The 16,292-nt window shown below is 47.4% G+C and overlaps 1 protein-coding gene across 1 annotated transcript in view; it reads left to right on the top strand.

Moving 5' to 3' along the window:
* LOC114862620 (aldo-keto reductase family 1 member B10-like) overlaps positions 1 to 16,292 on the top strand; it is a 103,657-nt gene that overhangs the window by 28,497 nt on the left and 58,868 nt on the right. The gene's annotated exons all lie outside the window — the stretch shown is intronic.

Below are 16,292 nucleotides of genomic sequence, written 5' to 3'. Positions count from 1 at the left end.
TGATGTTTTCATTTGTGTGCGTCAGCGAGGCGACAACACGTGGCAGCGAGGGAGTAGAGGAAGAAGAAACCGCATTAAATAATACAACAAATGACTCGGCAACTTTCCTCCGCTGTGTTGGGAGAGCAGATTTGAATATCTATTATTTACACAAACAGCTTGTTAGCTAAAGAGCAGGTTTGTTTACTAAATACATGTTTGGGGCGGCGTGAAAACCCAGCGGTTGCATAATTCATGGCAACAGGCGTTGTTTGTTCACATAACACCAGCAATGTAAAATGTTGTGGTGTGGAAAACATCCCCGCACATTAAAAATAGACCAGCGCAGCCTCCTGCTCCTCCGTCACTCATTCAGACTCGCTCGCGCACATTAATATTGCAGACGGAACGTGCAGGTTTTTTCTGTTTGCTAATGCGCCTTGTCTTAGAAAACAGAGGCAGATTCCCGCGCTGCTTCCTCTCCCTTCCGTCTATCGCCACGGTGCCCCCCCCCGCCCCCGCCGCCACCTCCACCCTTCCAACTTCACAAAATTAATCCTCATTTTAAACGTCTGCTCTGGTAGCGGATCAGGCTAGGTGAGAGATTGTCTTCTCTTCTGCGCCTTCAGGGCATCTCAAGCTCCATTTAATCCAAATGCCAATTTGTAGCACACAAATAGGAAGAGGCTGTAGTCAGCTGCCTGGTTGGCTGGCTTGTTTGGGCATTTTGTGCACATACAGTACAAAGGTGTGTGTGTGTGAGTGTGTGTGCACGTTCCTCTGTATGAGAGTTAACGCCGGCCCTCTCAGCTTGGTGCATCTATAATTGGAGAGCAGGGAGCGTCCGGAGGTGTGGGGTTGTCAGTCACTGTTTAGGTTGCCCCGGGGCCCCTGGCACTCCTATGGGTATCAAAGTGGCGCTAATTAAATGTGGGCCCCGCCATACGGCCCTCCATATCGCGGGGCCAACGGATAGCCCCTGCCCGGCTGTCCTCCCCGTGCCTTTGAGGATCCGCTGCTTGCACTAATTACCCATTGTCCAATTGACTTGCCCATTCTCACACGTTCAACACACACAGATGCACACATTTCATCCCCCACCCCTTTACCAAGCAGCCCCCCACCCACCCCTTCTCGTATTTATTATTTCATATTTCCCCTGCCCACTCTGTCTTTGGCTCGTCGGCCTAATTAATCTTATGGAAATCTCCTCCAGCCAAGGTTGGCCTCCGATGTTTGTAATTTGATTTGGCGATGATAAAAGTGAAAGCCGGGTTCTGGGATGTTGAGGGAACAGTGTCATTTCTCTGTCCTCTCGCCCGCCCCCCCCCCACACCGCCACATCTCAACACTCAGGAGACGCGCGGGGGCTATCAATCTTTCCCACGTGCCCGGCAAACTGATATCCCAGAAAATTAACTTCAATTAATAACAGAAATCCCCTGATGCGGCCGTGGAGGCAAGCCGGGGCTTTGAAGGAGAACCTTCAAAGATGTCTCTCTGCAAGTCTTTTATAGCCCAGCTAGGGAGGGGTTTTCTATTCATTATCATCAGCCAGCATTTGAACGCTCATTTTTTCCTCTCCCTTTTTTTGTCTATGGACATTTAAATAAAACCACCGTCAACACAAAAAAATCGATTACATGCCCTCTGGCTGTAAAAGCAAAAACAAAATGACTCCTCATTATGAAAGGGCCCAGCTTTTGTGAGCTCGATAAGTTTGTCCAGTAGGACTTTGTTTGTTTGGACTGAGTAACCACCAGGGTCAGGCGTCACATTAGCTCAGTGTTTGAATATGAGGTTTCAATATCATGACTGCCTGATGTAATCAGCATAAAGAAGCACTGTGTAATACGTCAATACCATTGGGTTTGGTGTAAAATGCACAAAGAACTGTTGCAGATTGAAACTTTGAACAGGGCGTTTAAAAATGCTAATTTATTCCCCCAATAACGTTTTTATAATGTGCAGTAATGTGTGAAATGCTATTGCGTGGACTCTGCCTGGAACTGGAACTGGCCCCGGTGACAAATCGCTCCACGCTTGTTTCCTCGCGCGCCCTCTTTAACATCTATTCCCACAGAAGCCGCTTTGCTTTAAGTGGCACGGAAATACAACAAATACACCGTGCTTATCGAGTCACAGTCCCCCGCCGCCCGCTGCAATAAAACACAATTCTGTTTTCTTCACGCTGCTCTCTAAAGCGCTAGTATGCCATGGCGGTCACGTCTGGGGAGAGGGAGAGGGAGCTCTCTGCTTATTTATTTGTGGCTGTTTCCTCGCCTGTCAGGATAAAGAGGGCAACACGGAGCCAGCCTGAGAACATAATTTCACTCTGAGTGCCTTAGCCTGAAGCACTGAGCTCAGGCACACACACACACACACACACACACACACACACACACACACACACACACACACACACAGAGGACCATGCTGTATACACAGGCACACACAAACACACTCGCACTCGCAGGCAGCCAGAGTGGCTGTTGACCTGCTGAATAATGCTTTTGGACTGGTGGAGCAGTGCTGTGTGAGTGTGCGAGTGTGTTTGTTAGTGCGTGTCTCCGAGTGGCTGGTTAGCAGCTTAGCCCTCCCGCTGACTCCTGTTAAGGGCTAAAGGGATCCATGTCAACAACAAGCAATAAAGAAGATGCCTCATCCAGAGGGACACACGGGATGAGGCAGACTCACACACACACACACACACACACACACACACACACACACACACACACACACACACACACACACACACACACACACACACACAGCACAATATGATGCACATCCACAGTAGCAGCACGCCAACACACACTCACAAACACAACAGACTTGGCATGTCTGAAATAAAATATAGATAGAGGTGAGAGTGTTTGAAGGGTCTATTAGCGCGGGCTGTCGGGGAGTGATAGGGGTGGGATCAGTGTCACGACTGTGCTCCGCTCAGCTTGGCCGCGCTGAACGCTGTGGGGAGCTTGGAGAGCTGCCAGCCGCCTGTTTACAAGCCAGACGTGCGTTTGATACAGGGCTGCAACCACTTGATAGCCGCCAAATCCCCCCTCAATGAAAAATAAAGCAGGAGTCTTCCTCTGAAGTGAGCGAGGCTGGCACCGAGCAGGATGCTGTCCGCAGACTGCTGACTCGGTTTGTTTGGTTGCCCCGGCGACGGGCTCGCCGGGTCATTTAACGGTTTGCTAACTGTTGGATCGTCTCGCTGAGTGACTGGTTAGTTGGAAGTGCCAATAGGCCCAATAAGTAATGCCTTCCTCCCCTGAACGGTTAGTTTGGGGCCTGGTTTTAACTTGGTGTGATTATATTTAAGGTGTTTCTTGTGCTGTCTCCTTACTGATGTTAGGGTTGAGTTCCAGTTTGTCTTGCGAGAAATAATTATCCATGTTTCCTACCGTTTTCTACATTAACTAGTAACTTCCCTTTGCTCTGGAACCCTGTGTTCATGTCTCTCCCTCTCTCAGTAGTTTTCTGCCTGAGGCGATGCCTCTCCTCTGGGAGGGTTTGTATTCAATGCTTGGCCCTTCACTTATTGATCACTGCCGATGTCTTAATAATCCCTGTGTCATGTTATTGGTTGGGAGCCAGCTACTTACAGATTGCTCTGGTTGCACGTGATCCAGTGTGACTGTCAACACACCGCGTACATCTGTATGTCTGTGTTTGATCCACCGCCGCTCGCTAATTAGCAGCGATGTTAATTAAAACCCTCCCTTACATCCAGTGTGCTAATGGAGGTTTCTTTCACCCGCGCCTTCCGCGTCAAACTTTTGTTTTCCTCCTCATTTTGTTGTCTTTTTACATGAAGACACGTTCAAACAAACAAGAGGGTTTTTTTATCTTGAACTCAACAAAGTCAGATAATCGCATTCGTCGTCGCTGCTGTCCCTGTGTTTTTTCATGGACACAAACGTAACGCAGTGAGCCAGAGAATACCAGCCTGCTGTGTACGTGGCTACCGAGGCCTCTGAAACCGAAGAAACAGCGCAAAACACATTTTTTCTTCCTCGTCCCTTTCTCCGGGCCTATGTATATTGTAGCATTAATCATTTTCTCCAGGCTGAATGTCACAGAGTCTGCCTGCTATCCCTGAATAAACACTGTCATCCTGCTGCAGGAATAACCCTGCAAATTACCACTGTCATGTGTATGTATATGTGTGTTTTGCCTGCTTATGTACAGTGTGTGTGTGTGTGTGTGTGTGTGTGTGTGTGTGTGTGTGTGTGTGTGTGTGTGTGTGTGTGTGTGTGTGTGTGTGTGTGTGTGTGTGTGTGTGTGTGTGTGTGTGCCCTGAAGGTTGGAAGGGCACGTAAATAAAGGAATAGTACATGGCAGGCTGTGATGCTTTGCTTATGTATCTGTACATTCTCACCAGCCTTTTATAGCTGTGTTGTGTTCGATCGACCTGATACAAGGCAGACCATCTCTCTCCTCTGCTCTCACACACTCACCCTTTCTGTCTTTTTTTGTCTATCTCCCCCCTCCAACTGTATCCCTCGTTTGTTTTCATTAGTGTGATTGCCTCAATGTCTCCCTGACCTTCAGCCATCTTCACACACACACACACACACACACACACACACACACACACACACACACACACACACACACACACACACACACACACACACACACACACACACATTGGATGATCGCTTCTGATTTTTAGGGTTCATATTTTCCTCCGATCTCTCGTTCTTTCTCCATCTCCTGTTTTTGTGAGAGGCAGCAGACTTTCCGTGCCCATCTTCCCCTCCCCTCTCTTTTAGGTTCCTGTGGAACAAGCGTAAGGAAACGAAAGTCCTGATTGCACTTTTACTCTGTTTTCTTTTTTCTTTTCGAACGCTGCTAATGAACAGTTTGTTCCACTGTCGACTTGTGTGAAGTTAGCGAGGAAAAAAAGGAGAAAGTGAGCGTCTGGGAAAGAGAAAAGAGGCGAACTGAGGAGGACAGGGCAGAGGAAGGGGGATGTATTGCTGAGTAGCCATGACCTTGAGCAGTGATTAGGGACAATTAAGTCTTGAATGTCAGTTTGAACCTTAAAGCCACTGGGACATAACGACACAGACACAAAACAGCAGGGAATTTTCCTTTCACCTGATGCCGAGGTGTGGTCAGTGGCATGCTCCTGTATTTATGTATTCCTCCTAACATCACTATTTATAAGGATTGTTGTGTGTGTGTGTATGTGGGTCGGGGGGGTGGAGAAATGATTAATATTAATTTGAGGCCTGATTGAAGGCAGCACTCAAGTGAAGTGGCTCGTGATGATGTCTCCTGAGCAACTCCCACACACTGCTTCTACCATGAGTGGAAAGAGGGGAGAAGATGCAGCACGAGGGAAATGTTCTCCACACCCACACCGCCTTCACCGTGTCACCGAATCAGCTTATTAATTACTATTAGAAGCTGTCATTTGTGTTGTTTTTTGTTTTGACATTTCTGAAGTAAACAATCAAAATTGTTTAGTTTTTTATGACCCAGGTTGTCTGGATGTTACTTAAGATGAATTTAGAAGTAGCTTCTAAATCACATGTGATGGCTCATCTGTAAAAAAACAGATTTATTTGCAAGGTTTAAGTCAGTAGCTTTCTTCATATATTTCATTGAAGTTGCAGCCTCTTAGTAAACTGTCATTTTTTTCTCTCCATAATGACTGACAAAAGCTGAGCAGAGGTGCTGGGTTAAGTTATGCTAATGTTGCAGGGACCATCAGAGTGCACGGGGAGATAACGTGTTTCAAAGTCCACATCGCTGGGAGGTGGAGCCGTACAGAGGATCAGGGCTGGATTGACACTGGCGGCCTTTTGAGGGTGCGCGAGGAGTTCACGCTCGGTGAAGTGGGAGAGCGGGCCAGAGGGGCTGGTTTGGTGAAAGCGAGTGGGCAGGGAGGGCGCCCTTAGGTGGGAGGTGAAATTAGGACTGATTAAGAAGCACATCCTGGGAGCAACGCTTTCGGAGGAGGTTTGCTTCATGGACATAGCCGGGGGACGGAGGAGGAGAGAAACAGATACAGACAAATGAGTAGAAGTGGAAAGAAGCTTCAAGTTGTGGAGGAGGAAGTCAAACTGCAGAACAGTTTCCCTTAGAAACATAGTTCTAGTTGCACTCGCTGTGTACGTTTCATAAATTTGTTATCAGGTGACCGGATATCTAACTAAAAGCAGGTGGAGCGTGTACTGGGAGGCAAGCGAGAGGCGAGGAGGTGTCGTGGCGTCCATCAGGGGCTGACATTTATTTTGGCGGGGACAGATGATGTAATTAACTTTTAGACCTTCCTGTTCGCGCCCGCTTCTCTCGGCAGGAGCGCCAGAGAAAACAAGCCCAAACCACCCGCCCTTCCCTTCACCCTCCAGACGGATCCACGGCCATTTGCAGCCGCTCGTCCGTCTCCGTCGCTAACGTTGCACCTCCTCAGCGTTGCTCTCCTCTCTTTCTTTACCTCCTAATTTGACTCTCTCTCTCTCTCTCGCGCGCGGTGCAGCGAGGTGCCTTCAAGTCCCAGGAACCATCAATAGTGGCTTTTCCTTTTCCCCTCCGTCGATACAAAGGCGCTTCCTTGCCTTGCAACAATGCCGTACTCCAGGGAGGAGTGCTCCGTGGGCCCACGAGTTAACTTCAACAACTGTGACACTCCGGAGTTGCTTAACACAGCACTTTTTTCATCAGCTTGGCAGATTTTGCATCGCTGTGAATGACAACACGCAGCCATCAGCTGCGTGTTTGCTCCTTGTACGTGTCACGGCGACTGCGCTTACTTCCTGTAAGTTCGGTTCCCGCAGCTCGTGCTCTTCTTACACCACCTCCAAATTGGCTTTTGTCGTTTGATACCAAGACGAACAGATGAAGGCGAATGAATAAATTCCATATGAGGCAATCTGTATCTCAGAGACACGTCATCTCACCTCCTCGGCGTGAATGTGATGTGTGTAACACTTCTCTGTGAGGAGTCTGGGTCACAGGCTGCAGGTGTACTTTGTAAACCACCCCTCGCTTCAGCCGTGTGATTTTTAATACTGAATAATGATGCCTGAGGCCTGTTTTGTTTCCTCGCTGCCCTGGAAACCGAACCTGGCTGATTCGCGGCTCTAATGGTTGGCAGATGCGCGGGTCCGCGCGAGGGGTGCGAGGTGTTTGTTTGTACGAGCTGATTTCTCAGACTAAACGGGGCGTATCGCGTCCCTCCAGCTGCTCCGGATCAAAACAGTCGGCGCAGCCTGCGCGGGAAGGGCCCTGTACACCTGGCAAAACAAGATGAGACTGCAGCCTGACAGCGGGTATAACATCCGCGCTGACGAATGAGCAGTTTACTGACATGACGCACGCTCTGTTGTCTTAGCTGTAAATTTAGGCACAACTCGCGCTTTGGGGGAGGGGGGTCATAGGAACAAAAACTGAGACAGGAGGAGAGACAGTGAGCTCATAGTTTGTCTTCAGATCAGGGTTAGTCTGTATTATGGGATGAAACAGAGGCCACGCAGCCCAACTTCTAAATTTAGTCTTGAGAAGAACAAGAAGAGAAACGGTGTCTTCACCTCTTGTCTGTACTTCCTATTCTAGGCCGAGATTCTGTTGAGCTGTTCAGTTACAGTGCTTGTACAGTGCAAGCATTTGGTTTAAATTAAACTCTGCTTTCATTGTGCGTGTGAATGCATGGCTGTTTTTGCCTGTCACGCGCCGCTGGCTGCAGCCAGACGCCATCAATTCAGCGTCAACGGCTCTGGGAGGAAACAGTAAATCACAACAGTTATCCAGGTAAACAACGCACCAACGGCACCCCGGAGAACGCCGGCGTCCACGGAGCACGTTGCTTCCACGGGATGAAGGGAAGGCAGGAAAAACACAGGGACCGCGCTCGTTTAATGGCAAGTCATCTGTTAATTTAAATGACGGGTTTAGCCAGTGCACAGGTGTGTGAGGGCAGAGGTCGCAGGAAGGAGGTGAATGCTCAGTTAGTCGCACAGCAGCCAGAGAGAGAGAGAGAAAGAGAGAGAGAGAGAGAGAGTGAGAGAGGGAGCGAGAGAGAGAGAGAGAGAGGAGAGAGAGAGAGAGAGAGAGAGAGGGAGAGAGATGTAGAGTGAGAGAGGGAGAGAGAGAGAGAGACAGACAGGCAGAAGAGTTTGATGCAGTCCTGTATGTGCCAACAGGTTTCGGCATCTCTAAGAACACAGCTGGCCTCACTGGTCAGCAATCCGGCCCCAGGGAATAGTGAGGAAATGTCCTCATTCTGGTTTAAGCAGCACAGAGAATGAACCCAAGGTGCAGGTGGGGCTGTCGTGAAAATCAGCCGTGTGAAAATGCTCGCAGAAAAGTTTTGTTTTTCGCTCGCACTCTGCTGATCGTGGGACAGCTGTTTAGAAGTCAGCGGTTGTTTTGTCCTGTAACATTTGTCTTTTTTTTTTTAAACTGATTTCTCCAGCGAGTGAATCATCATCTCCAGCCGCAGTATTCACCTCATTCCTCCCACTGTCCGCTCGCACGCTGAACACACCGTGTCAAACAGTATCAATCTTTAAAGGCTGTAAGGATAGCATGGCTGCAGGCCATGGGATGCTGCTCCAGCTCCTCTTTTATCGCTCTGGTGCCACTTCATAAATAAAGCCATTACAGAGCGAGAGGTGGGAGACATGGACAGACACAAATAAACACACACACACACACACACACACACACACACACACACACACAGATCGGGCAGGTACTCCGTCTCCCGTCACTGGGGAGCTTTAACCCTGACCAGCTTAGTTCAGAGGCAAGGGGCTTTATGGGACATTGGGGAGCAGCTCACATGGACTAAATAGAATATCCAATGGGGTCCGTCCCAATCTGAGATTAAGCCACCAGAATCTGTGGTTTCTTGCTCTAGCAAAGGTGTTTGCACACACACACACGTAGAGAAAAACATACACACACTGCAGCAGTGTCTGTGAGTGGGTCCCAGTGCAGCTCAGGGTTTTATGCTGACACTAAAGTATGTGTTCATCTAGGAGTGAAGGGCCTCTCTGTGCCTGTCTGTTACCTGCCTCTCTGCTCTGCCCATGGACTGACTGACTGATTGAAGTGTAGTCTAGTGGGGCTCTGACAGGGATCTCCACATGATCCCATAGGACCCGCAACGAAAGCCCTTACCCAGCATATCTGAGCAGGGCCAGCTTGCAGGGTGGGCGCTGAGCTTAGACAGCCTCCACTCCCAGCTGAAGTCCAAGGAACCTGTGTGCTTCATCGAATCGCGCTCCAGCAAAAGAAGCACTATTATCCCTTCTGTTTTGATCATAGGAGCCCGATCCGGATAAGTTACAGTAACTGCACGTTGCTGTGCGTTTTTTTTTTTTTTTTTTTCTTGTCTCAGCGTCTGTGATGGAAAGCAAACCAGAGGGCGAATGATTCAGGGCCAAGCAAAAGTTAGCGATTGTTTGAAGAAGACTGGCCTCCTTCAAGTCTGTGCAAAAAGTGTGCGTTTGCAGGAAGACAGGCAGGAAATAGGCCCAGTGGTTTCAGCGCAAGTACAAGATAAAGTCTGTGTTTCCACCCCGCTGTCCCGGAGACAGCAAAGTAGTTCATGAAACTAAGGGAGCATCATTTCTGAGGCGAGAGGAGACTGATCCTGCTTTGGCACAAGGGGAGCGAGGTGACGGCAGGAAACAGACAAACAGAGGGGGAGCGTGCACCTCGGAGCATCCCTGCAGCAGCAGCGGATCTGCTTTGACATACTGTCACATGTAAATATTTACAATCCTGTGTCTTTAGTAGCTCAGCCACTTGTGGAACTACTTCTACAAGTCACTGCTAATATTTATAGTTTTCGCATATGTGGTTGTAGCACGTTCAGAAGTGGTTTTGTGTGACGCTGCTTTCACACAGCACAGGCGTGATTGAATTCCAGCCTGCACCTAAGTGTTTTTTTTTTTTTTTTTTTTTTTGATCCGGCAGGCTTGATCCTTGCACACCGCCGCACACAAGCGCCCGCGTCGCATTATACGGCATCAGCCCGGCTCAAAGTGGATCATTATTTACTAAACAGGTTGCCTAACAAGAAAAGACTGATTCCCCTGCAGGCTTGTATGAAAAACCCCTGGAAGCATGGCGCCGGAGCAATATCCATCATAATTGATGTGTTGCAAAGCAGATTACACACATTAGCACACACTGTTCTAGCTATGACAGCGCCGACTGAACATGACAAATTCCATAATGTGGGGGAAAAAAAGGTAGTTGGGTGTCTCGGGGTATTAAAAGACGCGGCAACCAACAAAGAGGCATTAGCATTTAAGGAGGAGAGTGTGTTTGCGTGTGCATCCGCTGACTAACTACACGTCCTCCGCGCTTTCATTTGGCCTTAATTACATTCTGTTTGTTCCACTCGAGGCGGAGGGTCCCGTAAAGTGTTGGGAGCTGTTCCCGGTGCGGCATCATCCTGCTCTGTGACACGGCTCCATTGAGCCCCAGCTTATCCCAGCGCAGCGTTCGCTACAAGGGATGATGCGTTCGAGGCCACCGTCGGCCGCGGCGGCATTATTTACCAGCACAGAACAACAGATAAGCCCTTTGAAATAGCAGCAGCCGGTTCGTTGTGGGCGTGTGTGTGTGTGTGGGGGGGGGCTGTCTAATCAGCGGGCTGGGATGCCGGGGAAATGAATACGCTTTGGGGAAGAGGGGCGGCTGCACTTGCTCACTCGCTTCCTCCTCTCTCGCTCCCTCGCTTGCTCACTCTCTCAGTCACTCTCCTCTCACTCTTCTAATCAACTCAACAGCATTACGGTAAATCTGCTCATGGAATTCCTGCTGGCTGCCTGCTTTTCTACACGCGCACAAATTACGTTCTTAAAGGTTGTAAATAATGCGGAGCTGATTTGCACTTGACATTTTCTTCATATTATTTTTATTATCATAATTATTATTATTATTATTATTATTATTATTATTATTATTATTATTATTATTATTATTATTATTATTATTATTATTATTGCTGATTTGTTTTTTATATTCAATTTAAAAATAATAGTAACAGTAATAGTACAGAGTATTTTAGCAGATCCTTTTATTAAACAACACTTAATAGAGGGTTTTAAAGTCACACTTTCTTAAATGTTATATTAAATATTATATATTAGTAGTCATGATATTTTTATTATTGTTGTTTTCTGCATTTATGTTTTGGTACACTTTTATTTTTAGTAAATCTAATACATTAAGACATTTAATGTAAATGATTTTTCTTCCTTAGAGCTGCTCTCTATGTATGTGTGACCAAGCCACACACCCACTCCTGACGACCCACTAATTAACACCCCATGTTAATCACTCTCGACCCAGCCAATACCCAGCGACATGCCATCATGCAGATCACTACATCATGCCACAGCACAGCAGTGCATCAAAGGCGGGCGATACTTTCCCTTTCTCCTCCGTGTTGTGTTGTGGAGACATCTCGGTGAGAATTTTGACTTATCTCGCAGTGTGAACGTGAACTGTTGGAGCTGTTTCCTGAGCGGAGCTTGCTGTTTAGCAGGACTGTCATTCACAAAGTGATACTGAAGTGATATAAATACTGGAATGGTGACAAAGAAACATTTCACCACCGTCTCCCTCTCCTCAAGCGAACCATCTGTGGCTTTAAATCCGTCTTGTGTTTCTCCCAGGACTATAATTTCTAATATCGTCTTTATTTTTGTCACCATACAGAGCGCTGCATGTATTAGATCTAATCCATTAGCCTGATCCTACTTTACATACACTGCTGTAAGTATGTGTTTGATAAATATCTTTCCAGTGGGTCTGCGGTGCTGGCTGAAATAATGATTTTGATATAAGTTAAGCTGATTTGCCTAAGCTACCGAGTAATTAAGTGAACTTAATAATTTCATTTCAATTCATTTCCATTACCTGAATTACTTTTACAGACTCTCCTATCTTTTGTAAATGTCTGTGTCTGCTTTAAGTTCACTGTTGTCTGGTAATGAGAGGCAGGCCTCTGAACTCTGTTACAACACTGACCTCTAGTGTCAGCTCTGGCTGCCCTGCCGCTTTAAATGTGACATTCTGCCGGGCTCATTGGTAGTCCTATCTAAGTTAATGAATCCGCTTTGGACAAACTGCCTGGTTTGAAGCTTTAGCCTCAAACGCCTGGAGCGGGGATTGCCCAGGATAGGGCAGAGGTAGATTAGGAGTCAGTGTAATGAGAGGCAAAGCATCTCTTTAGCTCCCCCTTTGTCTTTGCCTCCATTCAACAAGCCTTGGAGGAGAGCGGGAGAGATACTTCTCTGGCCACTGGCAGCCACACAGGCATTGGCTTTATTTTTCATCATCCTCTCCTCCCTGTCAGCTTCTTCTTCCTTCCCCATCTCTATTTTTTCCCCTCCTTCTCTCCAGTGGATGCAGACATGCCAACATGGCCTCACGTCCGCGTCAGGACATTGTCAGATCTTCTACATCATGATAAAAAAAAACGCAGACACTTGCCCACCACACTGGTGTGCAGTGCATGGCTAATAGGTATAATGTGCACCCGGCCTGCATTTAATAAACAATTACCAATCTATAATAGATGAGTCTGGCTCCTAAGGTCCAGCGCCTGCCCTGGGTTGAGAGAGGGAACAGGAGGGAGAAAGCGAGAGAGAGAGATGAATGAATAATGCTGACGTGTCCATCACAGCATCCAAATGGGGCACATGCTGCTCCAATTATCTTCCCCTGCTAATGATTGTCATCTTGATCATACTCTCCCCGAACACCTTGGTCACCTATGATCTGCACCCTCACGCCTACATTGACCATTACCCAGCTGCCCCAGCACCTCATCCTCCATCCTGCCCCCTAACCTGCCAAAATTCTAGTCTTTCTATTTCATCATTATATCATTATGTTTCAAAAATGTAGGGTTTGCTGGTTTTATTTTGGTGGGGGCACAGTGGCCATAACAAATCAATCAGGGACTTGTCTTCGGCAGCTTCCCCGTTCAGTTCAAGGTCACCTAGATTATACAGGGTTAAAGGGTGCGTTTAAGTGTGCGCGTGCAGACAGACCTGGGGGGGTGAAGGGAGGGAGACGGGACTGTCGCTCCACGGATTAGCATACGGCTCTGACGGAGCGGGGGGAATTAAAGGCAGCACAGAGGTATGATGGCCAAGCAAAAATGGGTCCCTGCACTGTGCTTTATTTCAATAGGCAGCCTAAGATACGTGAAAACAGAGGGGCTGTGAGGAGAAGCTCTCCGGCCCCAAGGATCAGCAGGGGCGAGGCGGGGGGGGGGGGGGTCCTGTGGTGGACTGCAGATAGGGCCTCACTGGGCCGCTCCAGTATGGGGAAAATACACGGCCACTGTGGCTCCCCCAGGGCCCAGGTCTGTGCTAATAATGGGATCAGAGCCATGACCCTCCCAGGACTCTGCACTAGCGTTGGATATTCTATTAGTTTCCTCTTCAGTGAAGAGAAGTCTGTGCTCAGCTACTTTTTCTCACTTAGAATCACATTTGTTTTACCTTTATGCAGCTTTAAGAGCGACTAATCAAATTATCTAAAGTTTCCAGGAAGAGACCTCATTAACAGTGGGAAAGATTGCGGCGCTACAGTAAAACCTGACCACTGTAAAACCTTCTAGTATATAACTATGTACTGTGGTTATCTCCTAATCACATCTAATGTTCTTTATGCATGCTAGGATATTGTAAGCTATTAACATATGCACAAAAAAGCTGAACTCCATAATTGTTCCCTTTTACCATTTAATCCCAGCACTGGAAGATACAGCAGAGATCACATTAACATTTACATTTGTGAATCCCCCACCTCCTTGATACAGCTCCAGCTTTCAGCCCCGGCATCTCATCTACCTTTACATAATATCAGGCTGTATTAATGCTACATATGGAGCTCCACTGTCTGCGCTGTGTGGATTTACATTTTCCTAATGATGTGCTTTCAATTTTCCCCTGCTATCCTCTTGTCCTTCCCTTCACCTCCAGCCCACAGCCCACGGTGATTTAAAACACATACAACCGTACTGCTGTTTTACTGCGGAATAACACAAAGCGCGGGTTGAGACACCTTTAGTCGCCCTGGCCCCCATCTGTTGCACATCTGGAAGTGGTGCACCACACCAATAATTGGAAGTCAATTTGTTTGAAGTTATGTATTTGGCATCTGGCTCGATTCATAAAAGCTCTGGAAATCGCATTAATTTTATAGCATCTCGAAAAGGCCCAGGCGCTTTTTTTTTCGCTCGCCGCTCTTGTGTTCCATCGTTAATGCACATGGGGCCTCGCTCGTCTAGTGACGTGGGAGTTTGTCGAGCGCTGGTCAGGGTGTGGTCCTTAATAAAAGCAGTATGGAGGCCAAAGCTGTCCAGAGTTTTAGGATGGATTGTGTTTCTGTATAACTAGAGATGTGATTGTTTGCTTGAGTTGCTTTAAAGGATTTGTGTAATTTGGCCTTTTGGTCTGATCCCGACCTCAGATCATTTCCTATTTCTGCTGAAGGGGAAAAGCCACCCGGTGCCTACTTTGCCACATTTCCAGTAGCCGGTTTGACTGATTGAGAAGCAGCATGGTGTTGTTTGTCACACAGCTCTGAGTCAAGGCTGAAAATAGATATGACACTTGATGTTTGGTGCCTCACTGCCGCCTGTCATATTGTTATTCCCACTCAAATTTCACCTAATTTGTGCACAAGTCTTGTCACAGTCCAGATCCTGATGAGGGCTTTTAGGTGGTTATTTTTTTCCTCCCCGGCTTCTACGCATGTGTGGCAACAAGGTGCAATGAGGAACACAACTGTGCGCGCCCACTCGCATGCGTGTGTGTGTGTGTGCGTGTGCGTGTGCGTGTGTGTGTGTGTGTGTGTGTGTGTGTGTGTGTGTGTGTGTGTGCGCGCGTGCATGCGTGCATGCGTGTGTGTGCGTGCGTCCGCTCGTGTTTGCACACAAGCGCATTTGATTAGCCTTGTTTGTGTGCGCGGGCTGGCGGGTGTGTGCGCGCGCGGCCCACAGTGTGTTTGTGCCGCGCTCCAAAGTGAGTCACCTCGGCGGGGAGGTGATTAAGAGTTGCCAATGGCAGGCTCGACAGGTGAGCGCGTTGTAGCGCGCTGGCAGCTGTGGCATCTGCACAGGTGACAGCTCCTCCTGCTCAGTGGTGGTGTCAGTGTTGGTGGGTGGCAGGAGGTCTGACAACGTTGTTTTGGTGACAGAATGACTCCACCGTGAGGTTCACGACATCACTTGCCTTCTTTAGATTTGTCAGTTTATACTGGGAAGTATAGGGAGTAGCCTCCCATGAACTTTACCATGTACTTCCAAGGGAACAATTCCATAGTGAAAGTACTGTGTTATAACTGTTATGAAGCACCAAAGCACTGAACTTCAATGGCTGCTTTAGGGAAATCGACAAATATTGTCTGTTGTGCAACAGTCTTGTGTTTGGGGCCTTATTAACTCGCTGCACGCTGCCGTGATGAAACAAAGCCCACTGCTGCCACCTGCTGTCAGCATCGTGACACAGCAACAGCCTCTTTAACCTGGAAGTTGCTGTGAATTAAGGAGCGAGACCGTTCTGCTGTGCACGCAGGACTGCAACATCAAGCAAAGGACAATTTGTTCTAAAACTTATATGGTTTTTGCAGATCTTGTAACAAGCTAGAAACCTTTTGAATTATTCTAAATGGTAGAAAAGGAGCAAATACGGCTTAAGTGTACTTTTCCCATCAATCTTCAAATTTTTAAAAGTAAATTTACCTTTTAACACATGCAGCTCACATCTCAGACATGTGCATTGTTTTCTCCACGCACTGTTCTGTTTCGCTTGACTCGCTGTGAGCGGGTGATCGTGGGCTGATGAAGTGTGATATTCCAAATAAAAGGGGCCCGTTCTGATGTCACCGTTGCCTCATCCGACCACATTTCCCTTTTGAAGCCTGTGCATAACTGGCCTTGAACTTTGTCCATAATAGCCTTTGATATGGAGACAAATGAATTAGTTAAGTTTAATCTCACTTTTCTTTCACAGGGCAGAATGTGTTGTCTCATGAGGAAACCTCAAAAGAATATGATGTGAATCTGTGCCTTTATTTTATACATATATTTTTAATACTGTCAATAATTTCATGAGGGGGTTCATTTTTATTATTTCATCATTACCTTCCATGTAATCATGCTCTAGTCTGGATTATTCGAATTTGTGTATGGTGCGAGAGGAAAAGAAATTGGAAATCAAAATGTAAGTTCATCTCATGTTGACTCTGACCAAGTTATTTTCCCCTAATGAAAATCTATATTTACCTAACTGCTTTAGCCAATTACCCATAAA

Source organism: Betta splendens, chromosome 9 (assembly GCF_900634795.4).
Source record: "Betta splendens chromosome 9, fBetSpl5.4, whole genome shotgun sequence".
Lineage (NCBI taxonomy): Eukaryota > Metazoa > Chordata > Actinopteri > Anabantiformes > Osphronemidae > Betta > Betta splendens.
Note: the sequence above shows the minus strand (reverse complement) of the source record. Positions and strands in the feature narration are given on the sequence as shown.